Here is a 24776-nt window from a genome sequence, read left to right as displayed (position 1 = left end):
CCTCCATCCCCTTGACACCCCCAGGGTAGCCAGACAGCTAACTTGCCCTTCAAACCAGGGGGGAAACCTGCACCCGCGCCTGGAGGCGGCTGCACCGCTCCTCCAAACCTTTGTGCTGTCCTTTCCCACCCTCCCAGCACATCTCCAGCCCCGCGCTGCTGCGTTCTGCAGTGCCAGCACCTTTCTCCTCCCCCTGCCCTTCTGCGGCCGCTGCAGGAATGGGAAAACGCTCTTCCCCTCCAAAGGCTAACCAGCCCTTTTCACATTCCTTTAAATAGGTATCAATACCTGGCTTTTACAAACAGGAGAAATTAAACTTTGTAGCATTTTGCTATTTGAATGACCTACTCAGTGGAATTACAGCGGCAAACTAATCCTTTAGGAGAGATGGCTCTATCAATCTTTGGATTTTTCTAATGTGGAAGCTACTCAATTGCATCTCAGAAATCAGGGAGGTAATTACTCATGCAGACAGCACAAAATGAAAAAAAAAAAATGCAAGTTCTGCTGAGTATCCCTTTTAGAACAAGCAGTGGAACAAGGAAAACAACCTCTATAATCAGTCAAATTCTTCCACTAATTTTTCAGGTGTTGAAGGCTATAGTGAGGATACATGCTATGAAAGTTAACAAAGCAAAGTGGCTCTAACAGGGGCTTTTACTGGAGAAAAATGCCTCTTATTAGGCAAACATCCTATTTCGGATCAAGCTCTCTGTGTTACAACTTCATTGTTGAAAATAGACATGCTCTGAGCTGAATGTATTTGCAGATCCCTTCCGTGGTGTCGGGCTGCCCTCTTCCCTGAGATGTCTGACACGAACAGTGGTAATGTTGGCTTTCAGGTAGGCATGGGCCAAATTCTGTAGCCTGGCTCCAACTCAGCATTGCGATGTGAAGGTTTTTATTTCTTTCACTCCAGTGTGAGGTCAGGATAACTGCAGCCACCTGGTTAGGTTCACCTGAAATGAGCCCAACTTTTATTAGTTTTCTTATAACGCTGTCTGCTTTTCTCATTGTACCCTGCATTTTGGTGGAGGAGCTGCTGGTTGCTGACTGGAGATGCTGGTTTTTGCTGTTAGAGATAAGACATTTATTTTCTCATCCTATTATTATTATTATTATTATTTGAAATACATATTCAGCCCTGTGCTAAAAACAAGCTAAAAAAAAAAAAAAAGAGAGATAAAATCATGTGAAGATCCACCAGGTTTGATGGTTGGGGCATTGATTGCCACAGTTGTTTCCTTTGCCAGCAGATCTGCTCCATTCAACAGCAGTGCTTTTCCTGGTCTTCCTTCCTTCTGCAGGTGACAATCATGGAACTGTTAAAAAATGCTCAGCTCTACTTTCCCTTCCCTGTAAGGTGTAGAATATGTTTTTAATGTAAGCCACGTAGCCTTAAACATCAGCAAAAGATTAGGAAGATTAAGCAAATACTTTGGAGAGCATGACTGTATTAAGACAGCAGCGAATGCCACGCGTGTTGTGGATGCTGGCGTGGGCCCGCTGACATATGCCAACATCTTCTTAAAAGATTCACGAAGTGAGCAGTCATACTTTTTGTTTAAATTCTGAGACTCCCGAGGAAACAAGGAGGGAGCAGGGCTGCTATCAAATGCGCTGTCAGTTAGATTAAAAATCAAAGGGATGCTTTAAATGAACGTGAGGGCCCAGAGGGTCTCTCAGTCACTCCATGCCAGATGCTGGAGCAGGGGTGAGTTCTGCTCAGCGCCCACCCTGAGAATTCCTTCCGCACTCCGCTGTGTTTGGGAAGCCCAGCTTGTCTGCTCACATGTGGTTCCTAATTGGAAATAGTGGTATTTGGGAAATACTGACTGAGCATAAATAAGGAACGTGAAGTCCCAAAGTTCTTCTAGCTTTCTTGATTACGGTGAAGTTACAGTGACTTACGCCCATCCGAATCCAGCTGTGAAATGCAAGGGAAGTCTATGCAAGTTCCTGCCATTGCTTTGTGTGCACATCACTCAGCTTGTATGCAGGGAAAAACCATTCTACAAAAACAAATGCTTTAGAAGTTGTCCTGTTGGATAAGAACTTCTATTTATTTATGTGTGCTTTTGTTAAAGCAAAAGCAAGAGTGCTGTGCAAGGATGCTCTGTGCTGGCTGAACACTGGGTACCTGGAACTCTGTGCAGGCTGCCAGCATGTGCTCAGCCCAGGGATGCTTCCACCCCACACCCTCTCAGAATCCGAGCTCTGGTGTCACAGGCAGAGGGGAAACACTCCCTGAGAGCCTGTGCTGAAGCAAAGGGAGTCCCTGCTCCTGAATCACGGAGCGGTTTGGGTCAGAAGGGACCTTTGAGATCATCTCGTTCCAGCCCCCTGCTACAGGCAGGGACACCTCCCATAGCCCAGGTTGCTCACAGCCCCATCCAGCCTGGCCTTGAGTGCTTCCAGGGAGGGAGCTTACAAAGCCTCCCTGTGTAAGGCTGAAGACTGAAACCTCTGGGTAGGTGTTGCAGGCTGTGTGACTCCTTGTGCACTGGGGACGTTTATTTTTTCTGACCTGCTGCTGCTCCTCTTGACCACCGTCAATGTAAGCTGTGTTCGTGTCTGGGTACCCTCAGAGATAACTGGGTTTTGGTTTGTTTTCTGCTTAGTTCTGGGTTAGTTTTGATACCGGTGCTTGGCTCAGCCCCCTCTAGCCCATGTGTGTGGGGATGCAGCAGGAACCATGGAGGTGAGCACTGAGACCAGCTCGACCAGCTCCATCTCTGCAGGCATTCTGAAACAAAGGGAACGTGCTTCTGGTCTGGACAACAGTGTTGTCTGTCCGAACCTTCCCTGCTTTCCCCTGACAAGGAAATAACTCTTGGCTTCGGTCCTAAGCTGGTAGCACTGCTGCTGTGTGTTACTGTTAAACATTTCCATCACCCAACTCGTGGAATGGTTCGAGGCTTAATTATGCAGTATCTGCAAAGCACCTTAAGATCTGCAGATGAAAGGCTCCACAGAAGTGCAAAGTATTATTTTTATTGTAGGTTTCAGAGGCAGAAGTGGGTGCGTGCTTGACCTGATAACGTTAAAAGCCTGGTGGGCTTGCCAAGCTTTAATATGATCTGTTAAGGCAGAATTAGTGGGGTGTCCGGGTGTGAAGAGCCACGGCTCTGACGACAAAGGATTCATGCTCCCTCGCTGCTATGGGCACAGCTCTTGTGCAATTACTGCCAGGATTTATGAAAGAAGATACTTTTCACTGCTTTTCTTTTTTTTCTCCTTATTTTTACCCATCTGTAGCATCCTTCTAAACGCTCACACCAAGTGGGTGTTTGCTCACATTAGATACAAGTAAAGGGGTTTTATTTTTAAAACTTTTAAAGGCAATAATCCTTTTTTTTTTTTTTTTCTTCCAAGCCTTGTACGATGATTGCCAAATTTGGAAATATTCCCTCTCCATCTTTTATAGATCCTGTATTTGTGTATAACTGATAGAACTCATGTCCGTGTGTTAGCAAAATGGTTAAATTGTATCTGATTATATATCTAATCATTTAAAAACAAGATTAAATTAAAAAAAAATAGCAGAGATGATGGATCAGCTCTCAACATGCATACATTTATACATATAGATATACATATAGAGGCAGACCCATTTCTATGGATATACGTGTCTGTGTGCGCATGTGCTCTAATGATATCTGTGTGGGATATAAATAAAAGCTTACAATTTGTACTCGCTCTGCTTGCATAAAATCACAGATCCTCCTCCAAAGCCATCGCATTAATTGCTAGAGCAAGAATAGAAAAATATAAATAAGCTTTCAAGGGTTTCGAGGGTTTTTTAAAAGCTAGAAGCTACAACGTATGGACATAATGGAAGTATTCATGAAGGCGGGAAGCTCCTCTGTTTTGGGACTGAAATTTTGCCTGCTCCTTGTGCAGTGGTGGGAGATATGATCTCGTTATAGTGATCCGCGGTACTTTTAAGGGATAACACACATTTAAAAGTGCATATTGGACACCAAAATTATTCTAGATTGTAAAATAAAGCACGTGCGCTTAGTGTGCTGTGTTTTGCAGAAGGAGCTTTTAGGAGAAGAAGGAAAAACAAACAAATTGCTTGCACATAATCCACTGCACAGATCGTGTTCTTGTAAGAACATTTAAAAACTGTGATCAGATTAAAAATGCTGGGTAGAGCTAAATTTATTTGTAATGGTGTGTTGAGTTACAACCTCAATATATGTTGATGTGGTGCCCCAGAAAACAGTGCAAACTGAAATAAGTAAAGCACATCCAGGTGAGTTTGCAGCTGAGCGTGACTGCCGTGCTGTACAGCTTTCTGCATTGTGCTCACCTTCACACTGGGGTAAGCTTGTTCTGCATTCTGCTCACAAAGCTTATAATGTTTATTTTCTAATATCTGCCAGCTGCTTCTTGGTCTAAACTCATGCTGGAGTCCCTTCTGCCCTGCCCCCAGACGTCGGGTGATGGGCACCGTGCAGATGTGCCCCAAGGACACCTGCAGCACCAGGTACGTTCCAGCTCCTGCTTTGTGCAGCACCCAGCCTGGTCTAACAATCAACCTCCTACAGGCAGCTGCGTTGTTTTTTATGTGACAAATGCTGTTGATGAATATTTTCCACTCAGTTAATTGGCAGAACAGGGCCTCCAACGGGCCCACCATTGGTCTCGCAGTGATTTAGTGGCTGTAGGTTTCGCTGGTTGCTATCAGTTTGTGTTTACTTTCTGTGCCTTCTGCTTAAATGACACACTGCGGGACTCTTCATGCCGAATAACGTCTTTCTGCTTGCTTCTCCCCTAAAGAAAAGTTTGTGTTTATGGCTGTCTCCCTCCCCGCTCTGCCCTTTAGCCGATGTCAATCCATTTTATGTTACATTTCTGTCTATTCCGCTTCCTTTCTTTCTGTAGACCTCAATCTCTGCACAAAGACCTTAATCTGTGATGTGGAACTTTGTCAAACACTGTCTGGTAGTCTGGAGGCAGGCTGCCCAGCGTGGGGAGGCGCGAGCCCGGGGGTGGTGCTGCGGCTGAGTGGGGAGCAATGCAGCTTTGCTGCTGCTGAGGTTTCAGGCTGCAGCCCTCTGGATGCCCACAGACACCTCTTTGCATTATTGCCCCTTAATGCAAACCACCTGCCCCTCGATGCATTTTGTTTTACCACGACAGCACGGCACGTGAACAAAACTGCTCAGCTAAATTTAATTGTAGAGGAGCTCCCTTTGACCACGTGTAAAATAGATGCTGAGATCTTGCCTTAAATATGCAACAGAATAGCAACGGCAACAAAGACTTGTTCCTTCTCCAGTGCGTGTGTTCTGATGTTTTCAAACAGCGTATCTGGTGCTAGAGTACCAGATTTAACAAAACTACAAGCCAGTTCTATGTTGCACTCAATGATCCACGTGAGTCCCTTCCAACTCAGGTTATTCCATTTCTATCAGTTCCACTCTGTCTTGTGGACTGTTTTCTTTCATGAATGGTGTTTCCCTTCCTTTCCTATGGTTTTCCAAAGAAAAACACAAAGATAAAAAATCTCATAGAAAATGGAACTGTCAGATGGGAGGTTCTTCAGAGTCATTCAATGAAGGCATGCTGGTGAATTTCATAGAATGAATCACAGAATGGCCTGGGTTGCAAAGGCCCACAGTGCTCATCCAGTTCCAACCCCCTGCTGTGTGCAGGTCGCCAACCAGCAGCCCAGGCTGCCCAGAGCCACATCCAGCCTGGCCTTGAATGCCTGCAGGGATGGGGCATCCACAGCCTCCTTGGGCAACCTGTTCCACTGCCTCACCACCCTCTGAGTAAATTTAGTTCACGTTTTGCAGTGCTGTTGAGGACAGGCTGTGTGTTATTTTCTTTGAAGTGTAAGAAAAAGTTAAATTGAGGGCAGGAAAAGTTGTGTGCATGTTGGTGTTTTTTTTTTTAATATCAGATTTAATTTGTTTAGGAAGTAAATGTTATCAAATATGTGCAGAGAAGCACTTGAAGTCTGCGGCATACTGCTGGTTTTGCCCCTACCAAACACTTGGAAAGTCTCTTAATCTTCGTGTGCATCAGCACTATAAAACAGGTAGTGCTTATCAGTTTGTGAGGGATTTTGCAGCCTTTGTATGCCAGACGCCTTGGAAGCACCAAGAACTTTGGTGCCTGTGGTTTCTCGCTAACAATTCCCCTTTTCTGTCTCTATGACTTTTTTTATAAAGTATTTCTTCTAAACAATAAGCAAAACAATACCACAAAAATGCAATAAACAAACCCATTTGTGAGCCTGCCCTCCATCCCAGCCTGCTTCCCTTCCCACGTGCCCGAGCAAACAAAGGGAAAAATGAGAAGTCTCTTTCCCGGCGCGGGACAGCACACCCAGCACCGACGTGAAGCAAGGCAGCGCGGTGCATTCTCGTTACTCATCAGCTCATTGTTCCGTGCATTTCCAGCTCTCTGCTCCCACACCTACTTGCTGACTCCGGTGCCGCGTGCCGCTCTCTGCAGCCGAAGCCCTTCTGACGGTCAGGGAATGGATTCAGCCCACAAAAATATGTTGCATGTTGCAAGTGGAATTTGCCCTCTGGCCTTCGGCTCCCCCTCTCCTGTGACCAACAAGTGCTGTTTTCTCCTCTCTCCCCTTGCTGGTGAAAGCTGCCTTTAGCTCGCTGCGGGCGCTTGGTTCGGAGCCAGTGACGAGTTTCCTTCACGCCTCCGTCTGCTGTGCAGCCAGAGAAAAAGCAACGCGTGCCATTTTCCTCTGCAATGGGCAAAGACCGCTGAGTCTCTGCCCCGCCACGACTGGGTGGGGGGGGCTCACTGGTTGAGTCTCATTTTCTCTCATTTCTTAGCATTCGCGGTGACGCGAAGTAAAGTAATGATAATGGTAATCGAGTCTTGGGCATCAAAATATGAACCAGTTGACAGTGAAAATTAGGGACAGAAGGGTAGGCTGGGATGAGAGCAATAGGTGGAGAGGTGGTGGCTGTGAGTTGTGCTGGAAGAGGCTCAGGTTGGGTATTAGGAAGCATTTCTTCTCCAAAGAGCAGTCAGGCAGTGGCACAGCTGCCCAGGGAGTGGGGGTCACCATCCCTGGTGGTGGTGTCCCAGAGCTGTGGGGATGTGGCACTGAGGGATGTGGGCACGGGGAGGTGGGGTTGGACTTTTCCAACCTTGGAGATTCTGTGATTCTACGACTATAAATATGGTCTCCTCCTGTGCTTTGCTGTGCTTGCGTGGTGCTGATGTGTTAGCCCATGTGGGAAGCAGTGCTTTGAGCTAAGGGCTTGCTCTGCTTTCGGAGCCTCTGGCCCAATGGTAATGCTGACAGTCCGCACAAAGGCTCTCCCTTCTGTCCTCCCTGGAGCAGCATCCTCCCCTCTGCATCCTTCACAGACATTGGAAGGCTCTCCATTGGAATGGTGGTTTTGGAGTTGTGGATGCTGCAAGGAGTACACGCCGTTCTTCCATAAAATCAGGCTGCGGTGCACCAAAAAACTTGGAGTATGTGTTGGAAAGAAAAATCTGCAAGAATCCTCTCCTTGTGAGAAAGAAATTATTTCCATGTGGTGCTGCTTTATCAGTGCCATGCAGGCATCTAAAGCAGAAGCTCGGGAGGAAGAGCAGATACAATTAGAAACGGGGTCCAGAAAACGGGTGGTGGGAGAGGAGAGCTGTGGATCTGCACTCCCAGCACTGGGGCAGGGCTAGCTGCAGGCTGGGCTGTGCTCATGGGCTGCTGGTGGGATGGGAGTGCCTCTGTTTTTTATCATCTGCACTTTTCTTCTGGAATTAGATAGTGAAAGTGTAAAATTTGGTTTTAAAGCCAGATGAAAATGCAGTCTTTCATCAGGTCAGCTCTTTTGTCTTTTCATTATTAGCCAGTCATCAGTCTTTTGTTGATGATTTTTTTTCTGCTTTGTTAATATAGCCAAGTTAACCCCGTTTTTTGCATTACCTTCAGCAGAATGATGCTTTTCCCACTCTCAGACTAATTCTTGGTACGTTTTTGGACTGTGATTTTGGACTTGCATCATTGCTAATGATGAGAAGGCGAGCAAATAGCTTCATTAATATCAAGCAGAAAAAATGAATAAGATTTTCTTTTGCTCATCTTTGAAGCTATTTCTACTATTGCTAGTTCATCCAGCATGATGCTGCTCTTTGAAATTCACTTGTGGAATCCATTCTTTCATAGACGTGTTTTCTGATTAACATACATCCATCCATACACAGAGACCCGTGATAAAGAAATGAAAATAAGCTGGATTTTGGAAAACTTTAAATCTGATCCTATGAAAAAATCATTCTTAACTACTTGTGGGAATAGTGCATTAAAATGAAACATAAGAAAGCAGCAACAGGTGAAAAATTGAAGTATAAATTTCCATGCTGTAATTTCACGTGCGAATATTGCTCAGATCATATTTAATTGCAATAGAACTGAGCCCGCTTCTTCCTTCTCTTATATTGCTTTATTAGAGAGGATGCTGGCCTGTATTAGCCACTTATTAGATAAACACAGGAAAACTGCTTGTCATTTATGGGTTGATCTGCTATCAGCGTGAACATCGGATGGAGTAGCCTGATTTCCAAGTGACAGCTGGTGGGACCTCTTCTTGATACATGCTAATCCAGTTTTTATTATGGAAAAATTGCCTGTGCTTCCAGACGGTGAAAGGCAGTTACAAGACATAGCTGCTGAGGGTGGAACCTTATGATCTCTGCTATAACAGCCTAAAAATGAACTATTATCTGCCAGCATAATAGCATCCTGATAAAATACGAACCTCGGGTAATTTATGGCGTGAGCACGTCAAAATGTACAGTTACTCTTAGGGTCTCTTTCACACAGTAAATAAAAAATAGCGGGTTCTGCAGCGGCTCCAATCGGTGTGATGGATGGCTGGGTGGGATTGGGCAGCGGTGCACGCGCTGTGCTGCAGACGGAGGGGGTGAGGTGCTGGGAAGGTGTCCTGGGCTCTGGGGACCCCCGTGGCTCTTTGGTGGGAGGCAGCACTTCAGATCAGAGATAGTGGTGAGTGGGAGCTGCCACAATGCAGGGCTGCTGCTCCTTTCCAGAACCCCAACCCAGTCAATGTGGCACTGCCCACGGGATGGGGAGGAGCAGCTCAGTGGGGGGCTAGACCCCAGGTGGGGAGATGGGCTGTCTGTTGCATTCTTCCCAAATTATCAGTCCCTCCCTAAAAATACTGATACAGCCTCTATATGACAGAGCATCGTTAATCACAAGTGTAATAGATGCTCTGAACTTTGAAGAAAGACCAGCGAGGAGCTCCAGTCTCAAAATAGTGAGATAGCAGCAGGAGATGGGGTTAAATATGGCTTTGAGACGTGATGAGCAGTTGCTTTTGGTGAGGCCGTCTTACATATTTCAAAGAGAAATGAAGTGCTCAGGCACAGAAGCGGCGTTAGATGCTCAAGAAGTAGCTAATTAAGCTCCCAAAGATGCACGGTCCCCGTTCCATATGGTCTGTGTATGAACCACACGCAGGGACCGGAGCTGGTTGTGTGCTGGGTTAGAGAGGCTTTATGAGAACAGAACGGCCCCTGCAAAGCAATTTGGCTGCTCTGCCATCCTGGTGCGGCCGACAGCCTGGCCAGAAGCATTTTTGGGAAAAGCATGCCATCGCTCCTGTGAAATTCAGTTCTGGGCAGCATTTGGGATTTACTTTGTTTGGAAACTGGCTATGAATTCATTTTGATGGTACTTATTAATAATCCCCATCCCTTTTGCTATGGTGAGAGAGCGCCGCTCCCGTCTGAGAGGTTTTGTCCTGGGCTTCGGGGTGGAAAGAGATTTTGTTTTGTGAGGATGTTTCCCGTACTCAGAGACTGTGCGTGTTATTTTCTGTACCGTATATACACTCCATGTACTACAGCTGTCTGTACGTACGTGGTATTACAATGAAAGGGATAAATCCTGAGCCTTAAGAGGACCCGCAGGGGTGCTGGGTGCCGTGGATGTGCGGGGCTCAGCACAGCGCTGCATCCACAGCTCCGAATTCCCCGGGTTCTGAGGATTGAATGTACTTGAATGCAGTTTTCTGTGATTTAATGCAGAATTATTTCAGATCCCAAACTGGGAGGGAAATAGCCGGCTCTCTTTTTGCTGCCGCTCCCCCCTTCCCTCCCCCTCCCCCCTTTTAAAGGAAAGAGCTTTATCTTAATTAAAGTTTAATTAAGGATCACGTTTGGCAGTACTTTTCACACCGATCTCCACCAGCAGATTTTCTAAGGCTTAACTTTATCGTGCAGAAAATCCTCTTTTATTACTCCCAACCTGTTGTAAAAGCTGTTGGCACGGCGCGGTGGCTGCCTCATTCGGTGGCCTTGTTTGCCGCTGGAAAATTCCCAAGTCTCCAGAGATAGCACCACTGTGGTTCAATTTAATATCTGTCCCATCACTACAAGACTCCAGCTCATTATTAATGATACTATTCATTAATTTCTTGTTGGGCTGATGTTGTTATTTATTAAAATATTAAAGAAAGCTCCTGAGACACATACATAATGAGGGACACCTCCATTTGGTGAGCCGTACCAGCGGAGGGAATGAATGCGGCGCAGATTTACCCGTGCCGTATCCCTCCCTCATTAGTCCTGCTGCATCTCTGAGTGACACCGTAAATTCATTTTGCACACTGTCCAATCGGAGCCTAATACAAATGTGGGGCTCTTTTTTTTTTAATGAGCCATTCCTATGCAAAATGAATTGACTACTGTCTAACTCATCTAATCTGCCCGTATTTGGGGGAAGGACTAAATTGCCTATATTTATTTAGGAAATAAATAAAAGTCGACGTATTTTTTCCCTTTTCGGGCTCGCATTTGGAGAATTTCAACATAATAAATTCTGCGTTTTAAGAACCTGCCACCTTAGTTAACTAAATCCCAGCGTGACATTTAAACATGTGATGGTTGTATTTAAAAAAAAAAGCCTCAACAAGCAGTTTGTGCCCAGCGCCGGTCATTTGATGTGTCTTTCCTCCCAGCCCAGGTGTAGCCCACAGAAGGCCCCGCAGCACTTGATGTATTGCTCACTCTTTTAATCAGAGAGATTTCCGACCGCGTCTGCTTTGAGCACCAGGCCATACGGAGGGAACCGCGCAGCAAAACGCATCAGGCAAAGTTGGAATTAGCTGAGCCGTGACGTCACGGTCTTATCCTGATTGTTAGGAGAGGGGCTGGGTATTAAGGGTCTTTTCCTGGCCAAATGAAAATCTGCATGACAATCGAGGTAGCATCTGAAGGTAAAGTTTTAATTTGTTCTATACGGTTGTTATTCCCACCCTGTGCAAATAATTACCGCGGTGAAGGAATACCTCAGTTTTAAGAGGATTAGCAGGGCGTAATTGCAGCCTGGTCTGCTCCCTCCTTTATTAACGATGCTCTCCATCCATGCTGAGGGCAGCAGCTTTGTGTGCTGCTCGAGGGCTCTGTGCCAGGACCCCACAGCCAGGTGCTGCTGGGGGCAGCGCGTGTCACGGTGCCACACGTGGGCATGGGCTGCAGCACTGCGCCCTGGCAGCATGAGGGGTTGTGGTGATGCAGGATGGGGTGCTGGAAGCAGGGGCTGTGAGGCGTGAAAAGTGCTGTAGGAAATAAGCCGCGGGACGCTCTTCTTCCTTTCCTGCTTGTCACGGAATATGAGGTTCCTGATGTGACCAATATATTGCTTTAGTGATATCTCTGCAAATTTAGAAACTCAGCTTGTTTAAACAAAGTCCTTTATTGTATGCTCCTTGCTAATAGTCTGGTCTGCCCGCGTGAACTTACTCCTTAACTTGGTTTTCTTTCCTCAAGGCTGACCTCCATGGGGTGCATTTACTCATTCCCATCGTTCCTACAGTGATGTGGTGGTCCCATGCTGTGCACCCCTGTTCCCCGTGGCCCTCAGTGGGGTCTGGTGGCTCACACTGTGCTCTCCCATGCAGCTTTCCAAGGCAGAGCCGTGCCCAGCAGCCAGGCTGCGCATCCCTTGCTGTGGAAGCAGGGTTGACTCAAGCAGTGCAGGTGAGTGTTTCTTGCACTGGGTACCAGTGTGATGGCTTGTCAGCCTGGGGTAGAAAGCTCAGCAGCCTTGTGTTTTTCCCCACAACTTCACCACGTTAATCGTGAAGTACTTCACTAGGCAGATCTGAATTTGCATCTTCAATAAGTGTTGTGAGAGGAGGTTTCCTCAGGCGCTCAGTGAGTGCTCTCAGAGGTCACAGTGAGGTTTTGAGGCATCCAGCTCACATGTGGCAGGGTTTCCCATTTGCCTTTGAAAGCTTGATTGAGTAGGGTGGTATTTTTGACAACTTGCTTAATACCCTGTTCACACCTTCACTACCTCTCTCATGTGCATACAGACACGATGTGTGACTTGAGGTCACCCAATGAGATAGTAATGGACCAGGAGAACCTGCGGGTGAAATTCTAATTTTGCCTCGAATGAGAAAAAGTCTTTTCTGAACCTAAAAAGGAAGGCATGGTGCTCAGATTGATGGAAAGTATTCTGGTGCTCCTGTCAGAACTGTAACCTGTGCTCTTTGTGCTTGAAGTCAAAGCTCAAGATTATTAATGATAATTAAAAAGATTGGGAAGTCTGAAAGCAAAGGAGAGAGCAGATTTAATAAAACTACTGGAAGGAAACATTCAGAATGCTGTGTCCCTGAGATGTGAGAACATCTGGGGGAAAAGGAACCTCTCCTTGCAGTCTCAGAATTATAGTTGGACTGGCTGAGCGTTCAGGCAAATTTCCTTGTGCATGTTAAAGATATTTCGAATCTGCTCATCAGAAATAGTGATGTTTTTTGGACAAAAGGTTGAAGGTCAATGGCACAATCAGAGCTCTTGCGTTAAAGGAGGCTGTGGATGCCTCATCCCTGCAGGCATTCAAGGCCAGGCTGGATGTGGCTCTGGGCAGCCTGGGCTGCTGGTTGGTGACCTGCACACAGCAGGGGGTTGGAACTGGATGAGCACTGTGGGCCTTTGCAACCCAGGTCATTCCGTGATTCTTTGATCATTTCATCACCATTCCCCCTGTGTTGTTGGCCCAGTGTTGGTTTGTACAGGCACAGAACTGCTGTATTGCCAAGTCAGTTGTTAAAAAACATTATGGGATGACACCCTCCAATTTGCTAACTAACGACAGAAAAATCTTTACGCGGTTTTGTTTCAGTGACGCATTTTATTGTTTAATTTTACCTTTCCAAGCTACTATAGGTTGCTTCAAGTTTTTCCTGCAAAACTGAGCTCCAGAAGGCTGGGACTGTTGAGCACCGGCAAATGCCCAGCTCACCTCTGAGCTGTCTGCACAGAGAGCACCAGCACTGCACCTGGCTGCTGCGGCAGCAGTGGGTCTGTGCCGGCTGCTTTCAGACAGACCAGGGCGTTGAGCACGGCTCTGCGATTAAACAGAAAAAATACCATTTTCCATGAGAAACCACCCTAGCGATGTAACATTTTTGATTCCGAAGGCTGTGGTTTTCTTTAAATTCTTTCCATCACCTGTTGTGAGCTTTAGTCAGCCTGTGAGCCATAAGCTCTTGCAGCAGATACGCTGCCAAGGCAGGCTGCTGCTCAGAGCCCGTGGGCAGTGCCGGCTGCTGGGGGTCCCTGGGGCTCTGCAGGAGGGTTAATAACTCCCGGGGAGATGGGAGAAAAGAAAGAATTCTGTCTCCCGCAACTTGCAAGGCTGGGAAATGCTTCCTCGTGTAATTTTCTTGAAGTTAAAGTTGAGGTTATTAGGGTTCACTTAGCAGATAAAGTTTGCCACAATTTTCCTGGTCTCCACGATAAGATGACAAGATTTCTAATTTATAAAACCAGAGCGGTGCGCTGGGGGCTATGAACCATGCTCGAGGGATGCACCGAGCTACTGCGAGCTCTTCTCTTTCCCATGTATTTTTATTTACGAGGAAATTTGAAAGCAGTGTGCTTGAACTTCGCTCGGTAACCCTCAGAGCTGCTTTCAATTTGTTTCTTTGTAAAACAGTCGGTGCTGGCTGCACAGAGCCCAGGCGGTGGGGTGGGATGGGAGGCAGTGCTCACTGCAGGATCCTGTGCCCCACTGTGCTGCTGGCCCCATGGCTACATGAAACCTCTGAGAGTGGCACAGCCGTGGGGATAAACGCTGGGACGCCTTTTACCATCTTGTGTTACTGCACTGGCTGTTTAATTTCATATATTTTGTATCATCTGGCTTCGTAATACCGTAAAAAATATCCGTAGATGTGTTATATGTAGGCATGTATATTTTCATCGTTTGTGATTAGTTTGAGGTTGAGGGGTGCAAATTCAGCTGGAGTTTTAGCAAGAGGTGTGAATTCTGCTGCTTCCCCCCATACACACACACACACCTGTGGACTGCTGTGCCACCAGGAAAGCCCTCCTGTTGCCCTACTGGCAAAGGTACAGGGAAATCTAGCCAAACACACCCTAAGGCGTTTGTCTGTGCTGGATCTCCCGGGTCTTTGCCTAGGAAATGAGGGAGGGCTTTGGCATCAGGAATTTGTTGCCCACACAAATAATTTAGGTTATGCTCAAGTCATAGAATCACAGAGTGGCTTGGGTTGGAGGGGACCTCAGAGATCATGGAATGGTGTCTTTCGAGTAAATTAAATAGGTGGAACTCCTCAAGCTTCTCTGTATGCTGTGGGTTCTGCTGACTCCAGTCAGTCCTGCAGCACTTTTCAGGAAGCTTTAAAATTTTTAACATTGTTTGTGAAAGCTGAAATTTAGAAGAGTTGTCCTATGATAGATTGTCCCGTTGATGGCCTTGCTACACTGATAAAACCACCTTCCTTTTTCTACTTTGATAGTCACTTTCCTGTTACTTCCATTTTATTGCAAGAAGTAGAGAGAGAATGAAGTTATTTCTGTTGTCTTTCGGTTTTATGAGTGGGAGAGAAGAGCTACCTTCCTCATCAGTGCTGTTTGTTGTCTTAATGAGGGAAAAATAGCCATTAACTGGCCTTAAGCATGTACTTGTATTTCAGTAAGTGTTTTCTTTGTGTAACAGCAGACAGGCTACAGGCTTGATAGCTAGTGGATATGACCAATTTATAAACCACGGACACTTAATTTGTAAGATTTGTAAGATTTTCAGATGCCACCATGGGTAACTTAAGTACCTGATCATGGGAACTCATCGAGTGCTTGATTTTTAGGAGTCACTGCTTCACCCGAGGCACAGCTGAGAGGACATGCCTTAGAGATGCAGAAATACTCTCAGTCACCCAGCTGTTCCACATTGGCAATACCCTGCACACACAGCCTGAAGTGGAGCGTGTCTTCAGACAACTCTGGCATACTGCACAGATAAAATTCATTGATACCTTGCACAGGTCTCGTAGTAGAAGAAAGCACACAGACAGTGGTAAGTCGGAAGCTCTCTGAATTCTCTGGAATACGTTAGTTTTAGACAAATGGCTGCTCTTTCAATCACTGCAGTATGCACTGAGAAACACAAGCTCCCTTTCCCACTCCTTGGAGAGCAGCTCTAAGAGCTTTGGGTGGGGAAGGAGCGGCGGAGGCTCCGTGGGGCAGGCAGTGCCTTCCTCGTCTGAACCACGTGCATTAGGAGCTTTACTCGCTGCTGCAATTGATTCTGAGTGCCTCTCTGCATCAAATCTCACCTCCCATCTTGGCTGCCGTTGGGCTGTGCTGGCACGTGGGCATCTGCTCTCATTGTCCTTAGCAAGCAGTGCACCAAAGGAACTGCTGCAGGTCCAGCTCCGTGAGTCCTGCTCACGTCCTGCAGCACTGGGGCTCTGCCTGCCTTCCCTCTTTTCCCGTTTGCTGGCTGCAACGTGAAGTTGTGTGTGCATTTCACAGCTTACACCTTCCTGCCGCACTGTAGGGCCGCCTTGAGAGCACCAATAAAATCAGCTTATGGCCTGAGTTTCTAATGAGAGGTTGAGTCGCAGTCAGAACCTGCTCAGCAGAGGCTGGGAGATGAGGCTGTGTTAATATGTCCTGCTTGTTTTTTCCCTTCCGTAAGTGTAATGTGTTATCCATACTTAAATGGGAAGGCAGAAACAAATGGAGGCTCTTCCTGAACTCTAACCTGCCTCTGTGGCACATGAATGTGGCACTGCTTTTCAGGAGATAATAATTAACAACGTTCCTTGAGCTTCCCTTATCTTAAATTAGGATAAGCTTAAGGTCCAGGGGCTCTTTATGCTAGGAGTACGGAAATAATGGAAATAATGGCTGTAGAGTTCAGATTTCTTCAGCATTGTGGAATATTTATTTTTGTTGTTGAATTTCTACTTCTTGCTGTGCGCTCAACCTCTTATCTTTCACAGCTGAAAAAGAAAGAGTAAGGATATAAATCTACGTTTCACCTCTTAAAGTTTTTTTGATAGGTGTTTCCAACAGTGGATATATATGTAATATATATATATAATGTCCTTCTTCCAGGCATATTTTGCTTTCAAGGACATTATTAGCAAGGAAATACATGTACATAGTAAGTCCTCTGTCTGAAGTTGCTATTTATTCATTCTGGAGTTATGCAGAAATATATAGGCTCGCATTCGGTTATGTGTAGACTCTTCAAGCCATTGGACTCCGGCACTGTACTAAATTTTACATTAAACAAAAAATGCTTAAAACTTTGAGAAAGTTGCAAGAAGGAAAGTGCAGGGCTCTGCCTATTTACCAAAGCCTATTTACCGAAGTGTGAAAATCATTTTTATTCTCCCCTTTTCAAACTCCCGTACATATGTTATGTGACTGTAATTATGCTCCTTGGGGTGTGCAAGGCAAAAGGTGGTAGTCAGGTGAAAAACAACAGTGGGAGATTGATGATACTGTGTTTTGTTAATACAGTGCAAAAGATGCTAGAAGATTATGACGCTCACATTTGCCTGTTCTATTACTGTGGTCTAAATGTTGTTTCCTCGGTGGCTTCTGAACTGATATTTCAGTTATCTCAACTGTCTTTATTAAAAAAAATGATTAAAGCCCCCCAAGAAAAATGAAAACAGGAGAACAAAATAATCTCACCCTCATTTTCTGTGAAACCATTTTAAAGGCTCTCAGGACATTGTTTTTCATCTTCAGATTAGAGATGTGTGCTTCTTCAGATAATCTCTTCTGCATACAAGATGGGTTAATGCTGCCTACCTGGGAGCAGAGGGGAGCCTGAAGATACAAAGGCAACTGATGAAATGAAGGTTCCTATGTACTTTTAATTGGGCAGTAGTGCGTTATTGACCGTAAGTTACCCGAGGACAAAGTCAGTTGAAGACATGTAAAAATAGACCTTAAATGTAAGCAAGTGGTTCTGCTTCTGGTGTAAGCAAAGCCTTTTGATTAGAAGTCGTGGGTTATAAGGGGTTTAACATCCTTTTTTTTTTCTTCCTGAAGACTGTACTCATAATTCTGCAAAATACACGAAGGCTGGACAATCAGGGAGTGCTAATTTGGGTTGGTACATGACAAGCATGTTTTCTCAGCTGCTGGGAGTTTTTGGTTACCTGTTCCTGGGGAGGAATGGCTCCCCAGAATCTATGCAGCGCTCACTTGGCAGCCTGCAGCTCAGGAGCAGCCCATCCTCACATTTGGCTTGCTGTCCCACATAGTTTCCTTCTGCTCCAGGTTTACGTGGATCAGTTGTTCCTCTTTGCCCACGTTGGATGCTTCCACTTGGTTGCCTTGTGCCTTCTTGCTCTTCAGCATCCCATGGCTGTGTTACACGTTCTCCTTCTCCATCCCTTTCCTCCTATCCATCCCTTTGCAAATGCTTTTCCAGACACCCCTTTTGGGAACCAGCAAAGAACAGCTGCAGTCCATCAGGCATTCTGCTTGCACCTTTTTCTTCATCACTTTTTCCTCTGATGGAGCTAACCGGAGCTTCCATGAATATGACAACCACATCAGCCACCACACTCCAGATTTATTCAAGCTCCTGTTTTGTTGATGATGACGTTTGATCAGCCAAGGCTGGAAAGGGCTTTGGTTGTATCTTGGAAAACAAACCCCAGAAGCAGTCATGGTGCCTCAGTGAGCCACGGCTCCGCGGTGGTCTGGCAGGTGGGACATGGATGCGGGTGAAGGAAACTGCACCACCTTCTGCACTGCTGTTCATCTGTTATTTTGCTGGCTAACCATCTTTACTGTGAGTTCAGTGCATTATATGATGGAATTCAGCTCCATTTGATGGTCTGGTGTGTAAAATCTGAGTAACAGTGGCAGTGGGGAGTTGGGCAGGTGAAGCACTCGCACAGCTTCTGAGTGTGAGTCCCTAATTGTTTCATCCTGCTGCATGTATCCACGGTCACGGTTTACCTAGTGGGATTCTAATGGTGTTTCATTTAATGATACTGCTAAACTCCCCATTGCTGATTTTTTTAACTTTTGAGCCATTACATGTGATTGTCCTGTATTATCTCCTGCCTTTCCTTGGGACAAAAGGGCCCAAACACGTAGGGAAAGCTCATTTTTTATTCCTGCTTCTTATTTGCGGTGACATGCGGTTGGTGTATGAACTGCTTTAGGTATTGCATGAGAAATGTGATTCTGACAGCCTGTTTACTGCTTTTCCTATTCCTCTGCCCAGGGAGGTGGCGGAGTCACCGACCCTGGAGGTGTTCGAGGAACATTTGGACGTTGTGTTGAAGGACGTGGTTTAGTGAGAGCTATTGGTGATGGGTGGATGGTTGGACTGGATGATCTTGTGGATCTTTTCCAACCTTGATGATTCCATGATTTACGGTATGCCCGTGGGAATACAGGCAGAAGCAGCCTATAAGTATAAGCTGCAAAATGGCACGACCAGGATGCTCTCACATCTGAAGGCACGTAGTTTGTTACGGATAATTGCACGTTGTGACTTTCAGCTCACATCGCAATAATTTGGAATTTCTTGTCGTTACCAGGATGAGTTTGGCAAGTAGGGGCTTCTGTGCACCTGGCCACAAATGTTACGTGTGATTTGGCTGGGTTTCTTTGTGTTTTGTTTTTTAAGAAGGCGTTTTAAAATTGAATTTATATAAGTTAGATGATTTAAAAATACTCGGCGGCCCGCTGGTTCTCCTTCTGAAATGCCTGTCACCTTCTTGCCATTTTTTAGTCACAGGGAAATTCCTAGAGCTTCGGGTCGGCCATTTTTGCAGTGTCCTCCAAATCTCAACGCTGAGGCACTTCAGAAGTCCCAGTTTGGAGTGTGTTTGATTCCTGCTGTCGGCAGGCGTCGTTCTGCAGCTCTGATGTTGGGCTGACAGAGACCCTTTCACAATTTCTCAGTAGCTTTGCACCCAAAATATCAACGCCCTCATTTCTACCAAGGTTTGATGAGGACTGCTGTCACTTATTACAGATTAAAATCGCATTCAAAGTCTTTGAGTTTTGAGCTTCACGGTAATCCAGGCAAAATCGCCATCGCTCATCTGATTCTGCACCTTCCTTTCTTCTAAAGCTTTTTGCCACCTGCGTGGAACTCCCGCTATCTGATTTTTTATATGCTGCTGCCATTAGACTGAAATGATTTTTCCTCAGTTTGCTCAAAGACAGATTTAAAGTCAGGTCCCAGAGGCAGCAGGAAAGTCGATCCCCTAAGCTACTCAGTCGTTGTTTGCTTTTTTACATGTAATATCCCATTTCTAAGCCAGAGTGTAATTTAAAATACAACACACACCACAAAAATACATCCTTTGGAAATTCTGTAATTTGACATTTAATGGAAATTAACAGCTTTTATCATCAAGTTTTCTTGCACCCCGACCTGAAGAAAGGATAAAGGTATCTGGTACTGTTTAGAAATATTTCCCAGCCTTTTATTTTGGCCGGAGTTCCCTGACTTTAAATCATTTAAAATACATCTAAAAATATATATAATTTGGAGTGCATTAGTTCACCTAAAATTTCAATCTCTCTCTGACCCCGTAGTTATGTTTTCATCCCCCCTGAACACACGCGGGTCTGCAGGGAAATACCCATTAAACCCTCGCATTTATTGCGGAGCCGAGAGCAGCAAAGGGTTACTTCAGCCCCGGCATTGTAAGTACAAGCAACAGGACTCCATTGGCTTTAATTTGTCCATGTCTTTCATTTGATACTACCAGTATTAATAGCTTCGCAAGGAAATTCTGCAGTCATTAATCATAATAATTAATCAGATCCAATTATATTGCATATAAATGCGAACAAATTGCTGAAAAAATAATGATCTATCACCAACATGTCAGAAGGAAAAAGAGACTAAAATAGTAATTAGAAGCAGGGATGTAGTTGTGTCCAGGTACTCTGCGGCTGATTTTAACAGTAGGATCATCTGATGATGTAATTAGTGGCAAGAAGGTCCGGCCGGCTCTGCAGCAGCCCCCCATGTACTGGGGGTGGGGGGGAAAGAGGTCATCTTCCCTTCAGTGACCGTTTTTATAGTCGCCACTAATTCCTTGCTTTCTCCAAAGATGATGCAGGAAATGTGGCTTCGGTCATTTTACACCAAAGTTTACCTCGATGTATTTCCAGAATTCCCCAAAGCCCCTCTCGGGTTGGGGAGGAGCAGCAGCATTTTCCCCCCACCAGAAAAGTGCCGTTTAGTAAAGATTTGTGCAGCTCAGAGGAAACACTCAAGTGGGATTATTCTGTAAAAGGGACCCTGCACCCCAGGTCCACGCATCCTTTCCCTGCAAGGCAGACTTTCAGTGGGGCTGTAGGGGAAGCACGCGTTGCCGTGTGCTGTGTTTTGTCATGCAGCTGCCGATGGGCGCACGTTCAGTGAGTATTAAAACATCTTTTTTTTATTATTTTTTTTATTTTTTTTTAGAAAAAGCACCCCCAGATCTTCAAATCGTTCTGCAGCGGTGCAGTGGATTACACTTGAAACAGTTAAGGACTGATGAGCGGTTTTGTGATAGATTTTCTACTTGAAAATAAATGTGAAGTTCATCGTAGTTTTCAATACTAAGCACTGCACTTTGCTGCCTTTGATCTCAGCGTTGTGACTACTACAAAGAAATAAAACCTTATCTTACCTTTTCCAGCATCTACTGCGGAAGACCTCAATAATGCATAAGAACATCTGGAAGTACGGTAATTTCAGCTATCAGAGATAAGAATTGACACAAAACAGGTAAACCCTACAAAGTCATCGTGTTGAAATGAGCTGATTAAGGTCTGCTAACATAAAACATCATGTAGAGTATTTCCATGCTTGCTACATCTTCCCATTTTATATATATGAAAAAAGGAATGCCAATTATTTAATCCCTCTCGGTGTGTTTAATAGGTTGATTAGCTGGGAGCTATATTATATTTTTCCATAAAGAGACGGAATGGGCTGCAAATCTATTGCCATACCCATCTATTTAGAGTTAACTGTGAGTTCATAGAAAATACATGGGCATAGTAAACAGGGTTTTGAAATGACAATTTTTTACTGGTTGCAAGTGCTAATTGCTAGTTTCTCAAGGGTATAGAATTAATCACCTGCTAGATTTACAGTCTCTAGGTTGAGACCTGAGGATGGAGGCAATAAGAAAAGCTCTTGAGGGACATATCATATGGTGAGTCTAAATATCAGTCTCTATGCATATGTAAATTGGCAACAAAGTTTTTTCAAAGCTCAAGTATGCTAATTTCAAACAGGCAAGACTAAAGCTAGCTTTTAGCAGCTGTTTAACGTCTGCCTGTGGGTGGTAGAGAGAGCTTAAAATACAAGCAAACAGTGGTGCATAAGTAATTAAGCAACATTTTGCCGGGCATAAATAATTCTGTTTATATTGCTCTTTGAAGAGTATAGAATACAAAATAACAGATCAAGTGCACCTTTGGTCACAAGAGGTTAACTGCTCTTCCTCTTTACCTTTTCCTCGGTTTCCGACTCTTTTAGGGATGAATTAAATGAGGGTCAGTGCTGTTCTCTGTCGTTTGTATGTTCAAGGCAAGTTTTGTATATTCAGGGAAGTCAGTGGCGCTCCCAGATGATTCCCCATCCTAGGATAAACTTTTCTGGTGTTATGGAGTGGATCTGACAGGGACCTTTGTCTGTATTTAGAGCACCGTGCTTTCTGCAGATCAGACAAGGTTGGTAAAATTATGCTAGATTTGCTATTTTGTTAAACTGTAGAAATTGGTGAGTCGAATCGACTGTGTTCAAGGCCATATGGCTGCTGATAACCCATAGGACAAAATAATCAGACTTTAGCAATCCTCGTAATTTAAATTATCGACTGTATTAAAACAATAGAAGAGTTGTTGTTATCAGGTTCTCCTAAAACCTGGAGCTCTCGACGTGACTGAACACAGAGTGCTCCCGCTGTTTGGCTGGATGCTCTGCACTGGCGGGGTTGGCTAAAAGCCTGAAAAGCTGCAACAGAGGGGTTTTAAAAATATCCCATTTGATTCAGCAAAGACCTTGAAATTAATCGGAAGGAAAATGAAAGATTTAACGTGATTTGGAAGCACCTACTCTGTAAAAAGGATTATGAGTACTAACTGTGATAAGAGTCGGGATTTTAAAACTTGATTTTGATGAGACGTTGATGCTTTAAGGAACGAATAGGTGAAGCACTGATGGTTACTAGAGGAAGCTCTGCGTGCGGATGTGCCGTGTTGCTATAGCAAAGGCTCATGTAGATATCACCACCCTTCAGACAGTGACCGGTTTGCTGTCCTGAGAGGGCAGGAGGCTTGAAGAGAGGGAAGGGATGTGGTGATTTGCTGATTGAAAAGGCGTTTCGTGTTTGCAGAGCAGCACGGGTGCCCGTGCGTGGGGTGATTTCCCTTGTGCAGAGCAGCTGGGGCTGACGCCGAGCACAGCCTGGCCAGGCTAACTCAGGACATGGCTGCCAGCCTCTCATCATTCCAGCTTCCCCCAGCATCTCCTATTTCTCTGAGTTTAATTATTCATTTCCTAATTCACTTGCATCTCCCCGCAGCACCCAAGGGTAATCTGTCATGGCGTCTGGGGGCTGTGGCGTGGATCAGGCAGTGTGCCCGTGGGGGTGGGTGGGAGGCACTGCACTCCCTGAGCTCTGCCTCCGGCACTGCGCAGCCCCCACATTCAGAGAACCAGACAGTGGTTGTCTTGAAAGGGACCTTACAGATTGTAGGACCACAGAGTGATTGGGTTGGAAGGGACCGTGAAGACTGTTCATTTCCAGCCCCTGCTGTTGCCAGCCTTTAGATCGGGCACCAAATCAGGCTGCCCAAGGCCCATCCAGTCTGGCCTTGAACTCCTGCAGGGATCAGCGCTGACCATCCATGTGTTCACTGCTACGGACGTGTCACTGCAAACCGTGAGCAAGAGGTGGCCCACAAGGTCTAGGGGTGGAAATCACTCCTGCCTGGGTGGAAATGGAAGTTCTCTTTTGTCCCCGTGAGGGCATCCCGTGCCATGAGGATTTCTACACATGCAAGAGGGGAGAATTTGTCCCCTGGCTTGCCCTGATCACCCTCTGATGAGCACAGTGGTGTGGCTCTGGAATACTGCATTGTAATGGCATATCTGGAGAACAACATCTTGTATTGATTTTTCATTTTATTTTGTTTTTCCTCAGGGCTTTTTTATTGGTATGATTATGTGAGTTGGCTCCCACCTGCTACCAAGCGCTTGCTTTCATCTTATGGGCACTCATTTACATAAAACCTAAAAGCAAAAGATAATAACAAATATTTGGCTATTCCATGAATTTTAAAGCTGTTTTCATCAGCGGGGAGAAATATGACTTCCCACTGAATATTTGACTGCTGTCTGTAAAGTAAAAAACCCAAACAAACAGTGAAAGGAGTTTCCTATTTCCCTTCTTTTGACAAGAGCTTTGCATTTTCTTGAGCATAAATACTTTACAATGGAAGCCCTCTGATTACAAGGAAGCAATGCACTGCTAGTGTTGCTGCTTCCCAATGCTGTTACGGTGTTGGAAGACCGCATCCATTATGGGTACATCCAGCCCTAGAAAGATTTCTGTTAGCTCTGGAAACTTGCACATTATATTAAAAAAGAAAAAAAAAAAAAAAAAAGCCCTCTTCAGCTGTCATGCTGCAGTGGCAGAATTTAGTTCTGTTCTCAAGAGCTTCCTTGTCCCATGAGTGCAAAGACAATAGTACACTATATAGAGAGCCAATAAATCAATTAGCTTTAACAGCCGGCGTTCAGGAAATGCATTTATTCTCTTCAATGAAAACACAGTTTTTACTTGTAGCCATACTTCATACTGTTAAGGTCAATTTTTCATGTGGAAATTAAATCCGGTGGATGAAAAACTGCTTGTATATTCCATAAAGAGGGAAAGAACTGTTCTTACTGATGTGGGATCACAAGTTTGCTTTATTTGTAATTATCCTTCTTAAGAGTAATTGAGATTCTAAACAGTGGCTAATAGCTCGGCTGTCTCAAATTACCACCGTCTGCAACTTTACCTTTCCAAAAATAAGCGAGCTTTTCAATTGCAACGCAACTACTAAAGCCTGGGTCATTTTAGAACAATTAATTGAAAGAGGTGATTAATAGCTTAATAATGGGTTGCTCTGCAAGTGCATGGGAAGGTGTAGGAAAGGAATATCGCAATTTTGTATCCCTAAAACATAGCCTAATTGAAAACCCAGCAGTTAGCCTTCAGGTGGAGGCCTGGGGCTTTGGAGCCCAATGTTGTGGGCACCAAAACCAGCCCCCAGCCCTGGGCTCTGCCCAGCACGGTGAGAAGGCTGCAGGATAACCCATACTGGGGAGGTGCCGGGGGTCTTTGTGCATGGCGTGGCCACCTATGGAGCCGCACTCAGCTGTGGGGAGGAACCACCAGTCCCATCCTACAGATGGAGGTGTGGGGAGAGGGCTGGAGCAATGTGTG

General features: G+C 45.3%; 1 protein-coding gene across 7 annotated transcripts in view; it reads left to right on the top strand.

The window, feature by feature from the left end:
* Positions 1-24776, top strand: part of NR4A2 (nuclear receptor subfamily 4 group A member 2) — a 169642-nt gene that overhangs the window by 79382 nt on the left and 65484 nt on the right. The window contains exon 9 of one of the 7 annotated variants that reach the window (XM_085228040.1): positions 4392-4495. The exons of the other annotated variants lie outside the window; for them this stretch is intronic. The gene's annotated coding sequence lies outside the window, so the exon portion shown is untranslated. The remainder of the gene's footprint in view (positions 1-4391; positions 4496-24776) is intronic. 7 annotated transcript variants of the gene reach the window in all.

This window comes from Meleagris gallopavo, chromosome 7 (assembly GCF_905368555.1).
Source record: "Meleagris gallopavo chromosome 7, MGAL_WU_HG_1.1, whole genome shotgun sequence".
Lineage (NCBI taxonomy): Eukaryota > Metazoa > Chordata > Aves > Galliformes > Phasianidae > Meleagris > Meleagris gallopavo.
This window is presented reverse-complemented; position numbering and strand designations above follow the sequence as displayed.